General features: G+C 35.1%; 1 pseudogene; it reads right to left on the bottom strand.

The window, feature by feature from the left end:
- Window positions 1–7,691: 7,691 nt before the first annotated feature.
- Window positions 7,692–10,690, bottom strand: LOC125615828 (annotated as a pseudogene).
- Window positions 10,691–15,007: the final 4,317 nt, after the last annotated feature.

Below are 15,007 nucleotides of genomic sequence, written 5' to 3'. Positions count from 1 at the left end.
GAAAAATCCTTCTACAGGATACCATGATGGTCCCATTGATATACTTAATAACTTGTCTTTAAAAAGCCATGGGCTACATTTTTGTATTGTATCAACATATGCCCTAATTGTTCTTGGTCTCACTGGGGTGCCTCCTTCCTCTAACAATTTCTCTTGCTCGGAGGCAAACAACTTCAAACCTTGAGTCAACCATTTTCCCCAGTTTGCCTGAGAAAGTTCTAGGAACAGGCAACTTGAAATAAAAACAAAATAAATCAAAACAATAACACATTGTTTTTTGAATTGGTCACCCATTCTTTCGCTCTTCCTCAGGGGTGAGAAATTTCACTTACCTTTAAGCTTCAGAAGTTCCCCGTACGGGCCACCAAATGCCACAGTCTGGCTGGGCACAAATGCCGCAGTCTGGCTGGGCACACAATCACGAGCCACCACACAGCTTGTAGATTCAAACAGCAACTCTTTATTCCCGAACTCACACCAGCCGTCTACAATCACGTTCTGGGGAAATCCACGTTCTCTGCCCAAATCCACGTTCTCTCCCAAATTCTCCTTCACTGGGCTTCTGTCTCCCAAAATATACTGTCTGAATCCCGTGAGAACTCAAGGGGAACTTAGGCAGCAGGATATGCCCTATTCCCAGCAGGAATAATCTTAAACCTTAAACCTGGAACCTAAACCCGGAACGCCCTAATCCGCCTTGGTCCTTGAGCAAGGTCACCTACATTCAATGTCACTGCAACATGGGGTACGCTGGCAAGGAAATTGTCATACCTACTTGGCTAATGGCTCCCAGCATATAACCTTTTCAGATTGGATTCTTTCACTTGACAATTTACTTTTTAATCGAATAGGATATTAGAATATATTTCATTGTTTCTGATTTTAGTTGCATTGTAATTAGCATATACTAATTGTATAATAGAAGTAAAGAAAGAATAATGCTTGTAAATGAAAGTGATTCATTTTGTTGAGGGGAAAAGACAGATTCAGCTTTATATTTTATCCATGTTCAATGTAAGCAATATTAGATATATACGTAAACATATAATCTTACTTTAACACAAAAGGGTGTGGTTATTTTGGTGTATAGATTACCATGGAGATGAATAAGTTATTTTATTTATTTTTTTATTTTGTGTGTGTGTGTGTGTGTGTGGTGCTGGGGATTGAATCCAGGACCTTGTGCATGTGAGGCAAGAATTCTACCAACTGAGCTATGTCCCCAGCCCATGGAGATGAATAAGTATCTTCAAGAATTGTTAGTAAAAATCTATACTTTTTTAGTTGCTAATATTGCTGAAATATTTCTGAAGTGTTTCCATATAAGCTTCAAAATTATAATCTTGAAAATGTTTTTAGCTTATTTTTATAAAAACCATATATATCATTATAGGTAATTATGTTAATTGAAAAAAGCATAAAAAACAAAAAAATTTATAATACTATTACACATCTACAAAGACTACATTTTAGTATATTTCCCACTAGACTTTAAATGGATTTTAAAATATTTTGCATTTTAATTTTAGTTAACATTATGACATCCCATGTTAAGATAGTTCAGAGCATAAATTTAATGGCTGCAAAACCACTTGGATATTCTCTTATATTCATATGTTTTGTTTTCCACTATTGTAAGTAATTGTGATAATACAATAACAAACACTTTCATAAATAAATTTTTCTACATATATCAATTTTCTTCAGAAAGGGTTTTAGGAGGAAAAATAAAGCCAAAATCTTGCATCAGTTAGGGTAATTTCAGCTGTCAATGACAATAATCTGCAACTAAAGAGACTTAAATGATAAGAAATTTGCTCTCATAGAAAAAGCAACCCAGCATTAGAGTTCAGAGCTGCTTCACTCACTGACACAGTGATATGATATAATCAAGAGTCTTTGTGTTCTTATTTCAGGCATATATTCTTTTTTGTATCAGACCTTATGCCTTCATTGGTTGTAATACAGTGGCTGTAGTTCCAGGTATCATGCCATCACCCACTGCCACTAGAAGCAGTAAGTTTTCCTTTTGTCAATTTTTATCAAAAAGTAAAATATTCTCAGAAATCCCTAGTATATACTCCTTGTATTTCATTGTCTAGATTTCGGCTCATGTCTGGCAAATGGGGATGGTATTATCATGATTGACTCAACCCACATAAATAATCCCCTGTAACTGGTGAATGATCTAGGTTGATTTATATCAGAGTTTTTGTTGGCAAGAAGAAAATGGCAGTTGGTTTACAACAAAAAATGTCTTACATATATATTTATAGTTATTGAGATCTTTGTTTGATACAATTTTTAATCATCTAGAGAACAATTTCAGGTAAATTTTTAGAGAAATACAGAAATTTTAATTTCATTTCAAGAATATCTTTGTGTTTCACACATGAAAAGATAATACCATTGAATACAATATTCATGGATCATAGATGTTTTGCCTCAAAATATATAGATGTTGCTTCACTGGCTTCTGGATATTAATGAGGGAAAAATACAACACACGGACAATGAAAACTCTGAGACCAAATTGATCATTTATTGTTAAGTAAGTCTTTTCCTTTCTGAAGGCTTGTAGGAATTTTTCTTTTTGCCTACATTTAAGTAAATTTCTTCTGATATTTCTCCTGATCTTGTTGTGTATTAATTGATTTCTTCTGAATACCACAAATCCATTTTATTTGCATGGTCACACTTCTCTTTTTTTTTAAGAGAGAGAGAGAGAGAGAGAGAGAGAGAGAGAGAGAGAGAGAATTTTAATATTTATTTCTTAGTTTTCAGCGGACACAACACCTTTGTTTGTATGTGGTGCTGAGGATCCAACCCGGGCCGCACGCATGCCAGGAGAGCGCGCTACCGCTTGAGCCACATCCCCAGCCCCAGACTTCTCTTTTTAAATTTAACAATTTTTTCCTATAGATAATCTTTTGTTCAGGTTTTGGTTCTTTATTCTATTTCAAATATTGTGTTTCCTTCCTTAGAAGCACCTTAGTTTTATTATGTTGGATCTTTATTTTCTATTTTAAATTTCCATATTTTATTTTTCCTATTTCTTATTGTCTCAATATTTTTCCATTTGATTGAGGTATAAATGAAAAAAATGGTTTGCATTCAAGTGGTACAAGGTGATCTTATAATACATGTATAATACACACACACACATTATAAAATGATTACCACAATCAGACTAACATTCATAGTGATGATGAGTACATTTTGTGGCAAGATTACTTAAGATATACTCTCAACACATTTCCTGCACATCTATGTTGTACAGTAGGTTTCTAGTCTTATTGATCTTAAAGCTGAAAATTTGTATCTTTTGACTAACATTCTCCGAAATTTCCTTCATCCTTAACATTTCTTAGGTTGGACTCTGTTTTCTGCTATATTTTTATTTCTCATATTTTTCTCTATATCCTTTCCCCCATGAAAACAGGCAATCAAATTTACATTTTACTTTTATTAATTCATCATTGAAAAAATATTTATTTAACACTGTGCTATTATCCAATGCCACCAGAAACAGACACAAGTTCTCCTGTTTGTCAATTGTTATCAGGAGGGAAAATGTTTCTCAGACATCTCCAGTGATATAAGATTTGAGACTTCCTATGTGCTAAATATTATTTCAGTTGCTGGAGATATATTCATGAAAAAAGAAGACAAAGTGCTAATTCCACTGAAGAGACAGAATATAAATAGGTGCATAATGTCAAGTAATAAGTGTTATAAATAAAAAATAAAGCTGAATTGGAAAATAGAGAGTAATGGAAATGCTATTGTAGATATAGTGCTCCGAAAAGTCCCACCTAAAGAGGTGAGGTTTACACAGGAAATAAAGAAAGGTAGTCTCACAGAACATGGGTAAGAGCTTTCTGGGAGGAAAAAAATTGAAAGGCATGGAGAAAGAACATGCTTGTTGAGTTGGAAGACTGGCAAGGAAACTGGCTTGTCTGAGTGCACTAAGAAAAGATACAAGAAGATGAGGGTTAAGCACCAGGTACCAAATGACCATACCTTTATAAGGGCTTTGGATTTCCCTTCTGTCATCCCCTTTCTGTTTAAAATTTTTTTCTTTAGTCATTATTTTGGAACAGGTATGCCAGTGAAAAATTCTTGGATTCATTCTGAGAATATCTTTTTATTACATCTTCATTTCTGAAGAAAGATTTGATTGATATAGAGTTCTGGATTGATTTTTTTTTTCTTTCCTCGTGTAATAAATGTTGTACCACTTTCTTCTGAACTTCATAGTTTCTGGTGTGAAATCCTTTGTCAGTCCAATAATTTGCTGACTATAAGCAATATATCATCTTTCTCTAACTGCCTTCAAGAATTCTTCTAAGTATTTAGTTTTCAAAAATTTAAGCATGATGTACTTGGACCTGGATTTCCCTGAGTTCATTGTGTTAGGACTTTGCTTACTTTCTTGAATCTGTAGGTTTATGTCTTTGGACAAATTTGGAAAGTTTTTAGCCATTATCTATAAAATTTTTAAAAGTCCTGCTCTCTTCTGTACTCTCTCTCTCTCTCTTTCCTTCTAGATCTTAGAAGATATAAATATTACATCTTTTTATTATTTTTCTGTGGGTCTCTGTGCTCTGTTCATTTTATTTTAATCTATATTTTCTATAGTTCAGATTGGATAGTTTTTACCAATATATCTTCAAATGCACTGATTTTTAACTCTGTCATCTCTTTTCTGCTCTTAACTACTATGCCACATCTTCAGCCCTTTTTAAAAAATTTTATTTAGAGATAGGGTCTCACTGAGTTGCTTAGGGACTAAGCTCAGTTGCTGAAGCTGGCCACTGAGATTATATATGTGCACCACTGCACCCTGCAGTTTATGATTTCTTTTTCTTTATTTTATTTTATTTTAAGTTGTAGGTGGACACAGTGCCTTTATTTATTTATTTTTATGTGGTGCTGAGGATGGAACCCAGTGCTTCACACATGCCAGATGAGTGGTCTATCACTGAACCACAACCTCAGCCCAGTTTATGATTTCTTATTGAAACACTTTACAGTAGCTGCTTCACACTTTTTTTTTTTTGCAGTGCTGGGGACTGAACCCAGGGACTTGCACATGCTAAGCAAGCACTCTACCGCTGAGCTACACCCGCAGACTGCTTCAAACTTGACAGATAATTCCCATTTCTGTGTCTTCTCAGCATAGATGTGTTTTAGTTTTCCTTTTCTTATTCAAGTTGAGATATTTATTTTTATCCATAATTAATAATTTTATATTGTATTTTCAACATTATGATACTAGGTATGAGATTCTGATTCCTATTTCAATATTTTATTTTATGAAGGATTTAGCCTGTTTATATTAAGAATGCATATCCTAGACTGCATTTGTGGGTTGTGGTTCAAATGTCAATATAGTTTTCGAAATCTTTGCAGTGTTATTCAGAGCTGCTCTATATGTGTGGTTCCCAGAGACCAAGCTAATTCTAGTGTTTCAAAACAGAACACTTAATTTGCAAACACTTTGCTGTGTTGTTTCTGGAGTTACATGGATGGGCTTCTCAGATGTCTTCTCAGGATTCTGTAGCTTCTTCTTCTAGTTGGATGAAGGAGAAACGTCATTTCAATATTGTACAGCAGAGATAGAAGACAAGGCACTACCAACAGTCTCAGGATGCAGCATCTAGTAATGAGGAGAAGGTGCATGTGTGTGGTTTTCACACAGAGACATTGTGGTCAAAATGTTTATGTCCTGCTAGATAGACTTCCTTTTCCTCTAACCTTTGGCTACAGAAAGTGGATCTTTTTGAGGAGATTGTGTGTGTATGCGTGCACATGCGCATGTGCTTGTTGGTGTTTTGGTTTTGGCCTCTTTCCAGAGCCCATTCTTGGATACACAGGACAAAAAATGAAATAAAGCCTAAGAGATTGACAGCCGGGTCATTCTTCAAATCTTCAGGTCTCTAACCAGCCTGCTTTCTTTTCTCTAGCTTTCTCTAATTTTGCTCATTTTTATGAATTTTGTTAAGTGTTTTTTGTTTGTTTTGTACATAGTGATAGAGATAGAATGGATGGATATATTGATACCATTTAGTCCAGACTGGAGGCTCAGGACTTTAGATTCTATTCTTTGGGTAATGGAACACATCTAAATGAATTTGGATAAGGGTGGGGCATCATCTAACTTACATGTTAGAAACATTAGGATGACTATTGTATAGAGAATAGATGGCAGGGAAATAATAAAATCAAAGAAACTAGTTAGGAAACTGATATAATGATCCATGTGGAGAAGATAGTGGATAGGGTTAGAGAAGGAACAATGGGAATGGAAATGGGAGGAACTGACAGAATCTTGAGAGAATTTGCTGATGAGAGAGGAATCATAGTATTTCCAAGTTTTTGACTAGAGAAATTGAGTGAATGATTGTGTCATTGACTAAGATAGGGAAACCAGGGAAGAAGCAGGTGTGGGATTAGGCATGAAAAACAAGAGCCCAAACTTTACATGTTGAACTCAAGATGCTTGCTAAGTATCCAAATGTAGATGTCGAATAAGGAGTTGGCTGTTCAAGTCAAGAGATTAGAGGAGAGGACAGGAGTGGTTATATGTAAGTTTAGAAGAAGGCATAATTTAGAAGAAGGCATTGAAACAAACAAACAAACAAAAAAGATGAGATCACCTAGGAATTGAGTAGAAATTGAAAGGAAAACAGGTCTAAAATTTACGAAGCCCTTTGGTTTTCCTAATTTCAAATTTCTAATGGAATTTGATGTAGCTCAATTCCATTAGAAATTTGGAATTTTCTAATTCCAAATTAGAAAAATTTGTCTTAAAATACTTTGTCTTAAAATACTTGTCTTAAAATACTCTCTCCCCCTCATTTTTTGACATCATATGTTCTCTTGGTTTTGCTCCAGTCTCACGATATCCTTTCTCATTCTTATTTTTTTGTTGTCAGTCACCCTGCCTTCATGACCCATCCCTTAAAGACTGTTTTATTTTGTGTTTTTTCTCCTATTGATTGTGTTCTCTACATGCCATTTTCCACTGGGACTTAAATTTATATCATACAAATAAAAAATGTCTTCCAACTAATAAACAGGGAAGTTATGATGTTTTCCAGTTCTATCCATATTCCAGCAAATGAAATAATTTTGTTCTTCTTTGAGGCTGAATAAAACCCCATTGTGTACATATGACATATTTTCTTTTATTCATTAATCTGTTGACAGACACCTAGGCTGGTTCAATAACTTGACTATTGTGAGTTTTGCTGCTACAAACATGAGTATGTATGTATTGCTTCCATATGCTAAAACTTTCTTTTGAATAAATACTGTGGAATGCTATAGCTGGATCATATGGTGATTCCATTCCTAGTCTTTTGAGGAAGCTCCATACTGACTTCCATAGTGGCTATACTAATTTATATTCCTACCAACAGTGTATAAGTGTCCCCCCTCCACACCACATACTTGCCAGCATTTATTGTTATTTGAATTCTTGATGATTGGCATTCTAACTGGAGCAAGAGGAAAGCTCAGTGTGATTTTATTTGTACTTCTCTGATGGCTAACAATGTTGAAAATTTTCTCATGTATTTGTTTGCCATTTGTACTTTTTCTCTTGAAAAGTGTCTGTTTAGTTTACTTGCCCATTTATTGATTGAGTTCTTTGTTGTCATTTTTTTTTTTGGTGGTAAGTTTTTCCCAGTTCTTTATATATTCTGGATGTTAATCATCTGTGGAAGAGTAGCTGGCAAAGATTTTTCTTCCATTCTGTCAGCTCTCTCTTTATGCTATTACTTCCTTTTCTGTGCAGAAGCATTTTAGTTTGATGCCAGCCCATTTATTGATTTGGGGTATTATTGAGCTATAGAAGTCCTACTGAGGGAACCATTGCCTGCACCTATATGTTTATTTCCCCTGTGTCTTCTCGCAGATGCAGTTTCTGGTCTTATTCTTTAGATAATTTTTCCTTAACCCAACCAACTCTGTCTTAGTATGTTTCAGCTGCTATAAGAAGCTACCACAGAGTGGATGGCATGGCTTACAGATAACAAATACCTATTTCTTAAAGTTATGGAGTCAGATCAAAGTACCATTTAGTTCAGTGTCTGCTGAGTGCCTGCTTCCTGGTTTATGGAAAACCACCTTCTTTTTTTATGGTTTTCATTCTGTTCAAGAGAATTAAATTGTTTATTGATTACACATGATAATGGATGATACACAAGCTTTAGTCCCATTTATTACTTATCAGATTCCATTATTCAATGCAGATATTGTATAGGATGTACCAACAATCATTTTTATAACTAAATAATTCTACAGGTGTGCTTGGGTGACCCTTTCAGTAGTGAACTTCAGAAAGTCACAATTGCACCGAGGTTTCTGAACCTGGCATCATCCTGAATAAATTCTATCTTCACACCATCTTTTACAAAGATGGCTTCAGCGTAGACTAACTTTACACAGCACATTTTTTAAAAGGCACATTTATTCAGTGTCATGATCAGACTATTACATTTAGCAATCAACAGCATGGGTGCAAAAAAAAAGTCTACATTAAAACACTTTATTGGAATGCTTTACAATTTCCACAGAACAGAAACTAAAACAACCTGTTATCCTGTCATACAATTAGTCACAAATATAGTCCTCAAGTTTTTTGCCCATACATATGAGTATTGTTTAAATCATGTCTTCTTTGTAGCAGCTAGGCCCTGCCACTACTGTGCTTGGCTGAGTTCACAAATCTGTTGTAAACTTCCCTGTCACTTCTCTGGTTCTACTTTCCTGCTAAGCTTTGTTTCCTGGTAGTATTAAAATCTTCTGCCACTGCCATAGCTATTGCTGCTGTGGGAACTACCATAGCCACCTTGGTTTTGTGGTTTGACAAAATATTGACCTCCACCATCAAAAGGTCCAGAGATTCTGCCTCCAAACTTTCCACCCTTCATGGGTCCAAAATTTCATGATTGGTTGTTGTAATTGCCAAAATTATTGTAGCTCCCACCACCTCCAAAATTGCTTCCATCATTACCAAATCCATTGTAGCCATCCCTGCTGCTACCATATCCACCACCACTACGGGCTGCCACCAAAGCCACCATGACCACTAAAGTTTCCTCCATGATTTCCACCAAAACCATTTCCAAGACCACCACCAAAGTTTCCAAAACCACCTTGACCTCTTTGGCTAGATGAAGTACTAGCCATCTCTAGCTTTGACAACACTTTTCTCACTTCATAATTGTGGCCATTCACAGTATGGTATTTCTGAATGAAAGTCTTATCTACAGAGTCATGGTCATCAAAACTTACAAAAGCAAAGCCCCTCTTCTTTCCACTGCCTTGGTCAGTCATGATTTCAATAATTTCAATTTTCCTGTATTGTTCAAAATAATTTCAGAGGTAGTGTTCTTCAGGGTTTTCTTTAATGCCCAACAAAAATCTTTTTCACAGTTTAGTAGGCCCCTTGTCTTTGAGCATTCTCTCTTAAGACAGCTCTCTTTGGTTCCACAACTCTTCCATCCACCTTATGTAGTCTTGCATTCATGGCTACATCCACTGCCTCCACAGTGGCAGACGTGACAAACCAAAGTCCCAGGAGAGCTTGGTGTTTGAGTCTTCATTACCACACAGTCCGTGAGTGTTCCCCATTGCTCAGAATGACTTCTCAGACTCTCATCAGTTGTTTCAAAGCTCAGCCCCCAATGAATAACTTCCGTACCTGTTTGGGTTCTTTAGGGGACTCTGATTTAGACATGACAGCAGTTGCTGGGAGCCATTAGCCAAGTAGGTAGGAAGAGAGACTTTAATGATGCTTTCTTGGCAGTACCCATGGGCAGAAAAAGGAACACCTCACTTCTTGCTGTGTCCTCACATGGCACAAAGACTGAGGGAGTTCTCTGGTGTCTCTTTCATAAAGGCACAATCACATTTACGAGTGCTCTACCTTCATGGCCTCATCATATTCCATGTTTTTTTAACACTTTCCCAGTAGAGGAGAGGATTTCAACATATGAATTTGGGAAGGACTCAAACATTCAGTTTGTAGCACTCTCTTTTCTCCAAATTAAGAGCTTAATCATTAGAATTTTTCTTGTGTTAATTATTTAATAAAAATTATGATTGACCAGAGCAGGTTTTGAAGACATTTATTGATAGTAGTCACACTTTCATACCTACATGTAATCTAAAGCCTATTAAAAGATTTTCTAATTCTTAGTGCTTAAAAACCTCAGTTTATTGATAATATGAGAAATAAATGGTAATTTCACTAATGTAGCATTTATCATATTTTAGATTTTTTTAAAAAAGATTTAAGTGATATTCTCAAGAGAATGGAGCAGGTAGCCAGAAGATTTTTGAGAAAGGAGCCAAGAGGGTGAGAGATGTGTGTGGATCACCTATTACGCAGCACATTCTCACATTCAGTAAATATTAATCCTTTTCTTATGAATCCTTCATAGTGTGACTGTCAATGATTAGAAAAGTTTAGCATTCATAAAATAGGATATAGTTTTTGGAATATAAATATAAAATTGTATTACAAAACATTTTACATTATCCATCTTCTTGCTTTTTTGCAGAACTCAAAACGTTCCCCCTCTTTTCTTACATGGCAATTCTCAAAAGTTTGCCTCAGGAACCCAGCTAGATAATTAACTAATCCTCAAATCAATTGAGGTTTATATTATATATATAGGAAGTAATTTTTTATTTTAATAGGGGTCTTAAACACAGTTGTTTCCTGTGAAGCAACATATTAATACCAAATCATTATTGGTAAGAGGTAATTTGGACTGCCTTATATTTCATTCCTGATGTTTATAGGCATTGGTGTTTAGACTGTCCCATGTCTACTTGCCCCAGGGCTGTCTTCATCTGCTTACATCAGGTGCACATGCAAGAAAACAACTACAGTTGCATAAAGTGAATGGGAACTTGACTCCAGAGTTTATAATGAGCTCTCTTGCAGCACCTGTGTATATGTGAGTATAGTATCCTAGTTCTGTGGTCTGATTGCTTGGATTTTAATCTGGGGCATAGTACTTACTCTTTGTGTGACACTGGGTAAATTATTTCACTGCATTGGACTTGTTTCCTCTTCTATAAACTGATAAAATTGTAGCATCCATCTCAAAAGAGATTCAACAAGTTAATGACTGTCAAGTGCTTAGAATAGTTCCAGGTCTTTGGTAAGTATTTTGTATTATTTGTTATTATTATATGACAAATATTAATATAATATGTCTGGATTTTTTATGTGGGTAACCTCAGATCTAATTCATCCATTTAGTCCTACAATATTATAGTCAACTTAGAAGCAATTTTAAACTTGACCTAAATTAGGTATTACATTATCAATGTTGGTTAGGTATTTAATTACGGTTTTTCATATTAAGCTATGGAGTTGAAATATAGGACATGATATCTGGGTTATAATAATATAAAGGTATTACAAATTATAATTGTTAAAAATAATCAATTTTAAGGATAAATTTTGTAAAAATTTCCCCTATGAATTTTAGTACTAGAATATGTGAGATTACGTTGCACAAAACAAAACCACTCTATTTCTACAATAAAAAAGAATATAAATAAAAACTTAATATTTATTGTATACAATTATGCTTTTTATGAATCAAGATATTTAATATAGTTCCACCTTTTTGAGTTTATTGCCTCAGAGATACCTGGGTTACTTAGTTATAAATTTAAGTGTGTGAGTCAGGACTCTGAGTTTTCAGCAACCAAGACATAAGACAGAAAGGCAATCCGAAAAGAAATGACTAGTTCATGTGCAACTCAGAAATCTAAGGGACTGGCTTCAAGTATGGCCATTATATTCTTTCAATTCCTTTTTCCTCTTTATATACCCATGTTCAAGTAGATTTCTAAGTTCTGATTAAATACTTTTTAGCTTACATTCTCACACCTAAAAAGTCATAGCTAAAAGGTCACTGAAGTGATTTACTTTGAGTAAACTGACTGACTTCACATACCCATATCTGAAAATTCACTATGGCCAACAGATGAATTCACCCGAATGATCAGGCCTGAGTCATATTTTTGTCTTTGGAATGTGGGAGAAACTGAGACAACAGGAATAGTGCACAGTCAGACGCTGCTATAAAAGCAACACAAATTCTTGAGCAACACCATCATTAATATCATAAATCTGAAAAGCCAGTTAAGACCTGAGCCATCAGAGAGATGGTTGCAACACAGGTGAAAATAGTTAAAGGATACTTCCCAAAACATCCCTAATAAATCTGAGTGACATTTTGTTCATGCAAAGAATAGCAAAATCCTGGGCTAGGGCTGTAGCTCAGTGGCAGCATGTGTGAGGCATCCATCCTTAGCACCACATAAAAATAAACAAATAAAATAAAGCCATGCTGTCCATCTACAATTACCTAAAATAAAATAAAATAAAAAGAATAGCAAAAGCACCAAACTAAGCATGGATGGCAAGTGTGATAAACTCCGATGAAATAGATGAAATAAGCAAAATAGTATCTTAACAGTAGCATGTATGTTAGACTGAAGAGAGGTAGAAAACACATTCAGTGTGGTTAATGAGTTATTTAAGATCAGTGATAAAGACTAGATTAAAAACTGATGAAAATATACCTAGTGTGAGCTCAGTGCTTGTCACTGTGAAAGAAAGCAAAACTGTGCTGCCTCTCCTGTCCTCAAGTTTGATGTTTGTCAGGACAAACTTGTAGGTCACCTTAGCCTGGCAATTCAGGCCCCCAAAATGGAGGGAAAGGAAATTATCTAGCCTCTTAATGTATATATATTCTTTCAAACTCTACTTCTTTCTGAACTATGTCCAGAAATAGAAATAGATGACCTCAAAAGTGTTGGGGATTGATAGGTATACTTAGAATTTTGAATGTTAAGTATTTTTTTCCCTTTATAGATTCTTTTGGGCCCATAAGTCAAATCAATATCTCTGTTTCTCTCTCTCTCTCTCTCTCTCTCTCTCTCTCTCTCTCTCACACACACACACACACACACACACACACACACGAGTGACCCAAATTGAAATTTTGAGCCTGACTCTTACTTGAGAAATATAGTAAGTTTGAAGCTATGTTAACGATGGTCAGTGAATTTTTAAATTGGGAACATGGGAAGAAGGATCATCTATGAATATTTGTGAGAAAAGAGAAAAGATCTCTGGTTTGGGAAGCCAGTAATTTATACACGCTTTTATGATGTGAGAAAATTTTAAATGCTTTGAAAATTTGATTTATTAGAGTTCATTTATTCATTCATTCATTTACAAATATTTATTAAGGCTATTCATTTTTCTAGAAGTCAAGAACCTAGCAGTGAACCCAACAGACATAAATATCTTCTTTTAGTCAGTTCATATTCTAGTTAAGGTAGGAGACAGAGTAGACAAAGAAATTAAACATGCAAGTGCTCTAGAGCAAAGGGATCAGGGCTTTGGAAGAGGGCTTGCTATTTTAAATCATGTATGAGAAGTTGACATTAAGGGAAAATGAAAGGAAGCCAGCTCTGTTGCTGTTTGGGGAAGCAATGCACCTGGTGGAATAGGAAACAGCAAGTGCAAAGGTCCTGAGTTGGAATATGCCAGTGTAGCTAGAGCTGAATGGGTTTGGGAGAGGACTGGAGATAATGTCACAGGAGAAATGGAGACTCATATCATGTAGACCTTTAAGTTTTTGAGGATTTTGACTTCTACTGAGGTTGTGATGAGAAGTCATTGGAAGGTTTTGAGCAGGATAGTGTCATTGTCTGGCATATACATTAAAAAAATAACTGTGGTTGCTATGCTGAGAATATCAGCATATTTCTAGAAGCCAAGAACCAAGACACCAGTTAGGAGGCTATTGTGGTAAGGTAAGAAAGGACAGTGGCTGGAAACCGACTGATAGCAACTGAGATATGGAGAGGTTGTCAGAGACCTGTATTTGCTCTGTAAGTAGAGCTGAACCGTCTTGTTAATGGGTTAGGTAGGAGAAGTGAGCAAAAGAGAGAACCCAGGATGACTTTGAGATCTTTGCCTTGAATAACTAACTGTAAGGCTGGATCTGCCATTTACTTTGTTGGGGGCACTGGGAGGAGCAGTAGGTGGGGACAGAAGGCTAGAAATTTGGTTATCAATTTTTTTTCATTGCTGTTTTTAGTATGATTTGAGATTTACTGTATGTGTAATTATGTGAAAAATCAGCAATCTTAAAGAATTGAAATAAACTTCCTATCAATTTTGGTCAAAATAATGACCAAAAGCTTTTATTTATTTATTCAAATTTTATGACTGCATGTTAATTACACAGAATAATGGAATGGAGTGTAAGTTTTCCACAGACACAGGCAGTACACAAATCCAGCCACCCTTTTTCCAGGTCCTGTTCCCACTGACCCCTCTCAATCTTTTGTAAGTCACCATTTTACTTCTAGGTTCACTTTTTAAGAGAAATTTTTATTTTTTTTTATCTTGAAAATGTAACGAAGTACTTGGTAAACATTTCTTTACAATGTTTAGTATATATTTAAATTGAGAGATTTATACTTTATGCAAATCAATGACATCTTTTAACCCAGAATTCCAGGAGACTTTTCACAATGTACCAGATTCAGTTGAATGTTAATAGATTTAATGATTGATTAATTTTTAATGCGTGATAGTATATATTTTCACTCATAAATGCTTCTGTGAAAATGCTTATGACTGAAGGATATGTTTTCTTTTTTTTTCATCATAAAAAAAGATGTAAAAATTTTATTTTATGAAATCCAGCAATACATAAAACAAATAATTTCTTTTTTATTCTAATTTGTTATATATGACAGCAGAATGCATTACAATTCATATTACACATATAGAGCACAATTTTTAATCTGGTTATATATAAAATATATTCACTCCGATTTGTGTCTTCATACATGTACTTTGGATAATAATGACCATCACATTCCACCATCATTTCTAACCCCATGCCTCCTCCCTTCCCCTCCAATACCTCTGCCCTATCTAGAG

The sequence above is a fragment of the Marmota marmota genome, unplaced genomic scaffold (genome assembly GCF_001458135.2).
Source record: "Marmota marmota marmota unplaced genomic scaffold, marMar, whole genome shotgun sequence".
Lineage (NCBI taxonomy): Eukaryota > Metazoa > Chordata > Mammalia > Rodentia > Sciuridae > Marmota > Marmota marmota.
This window is presented reverse-complemented; position numbering and strand designations above follow the sequence as displayed.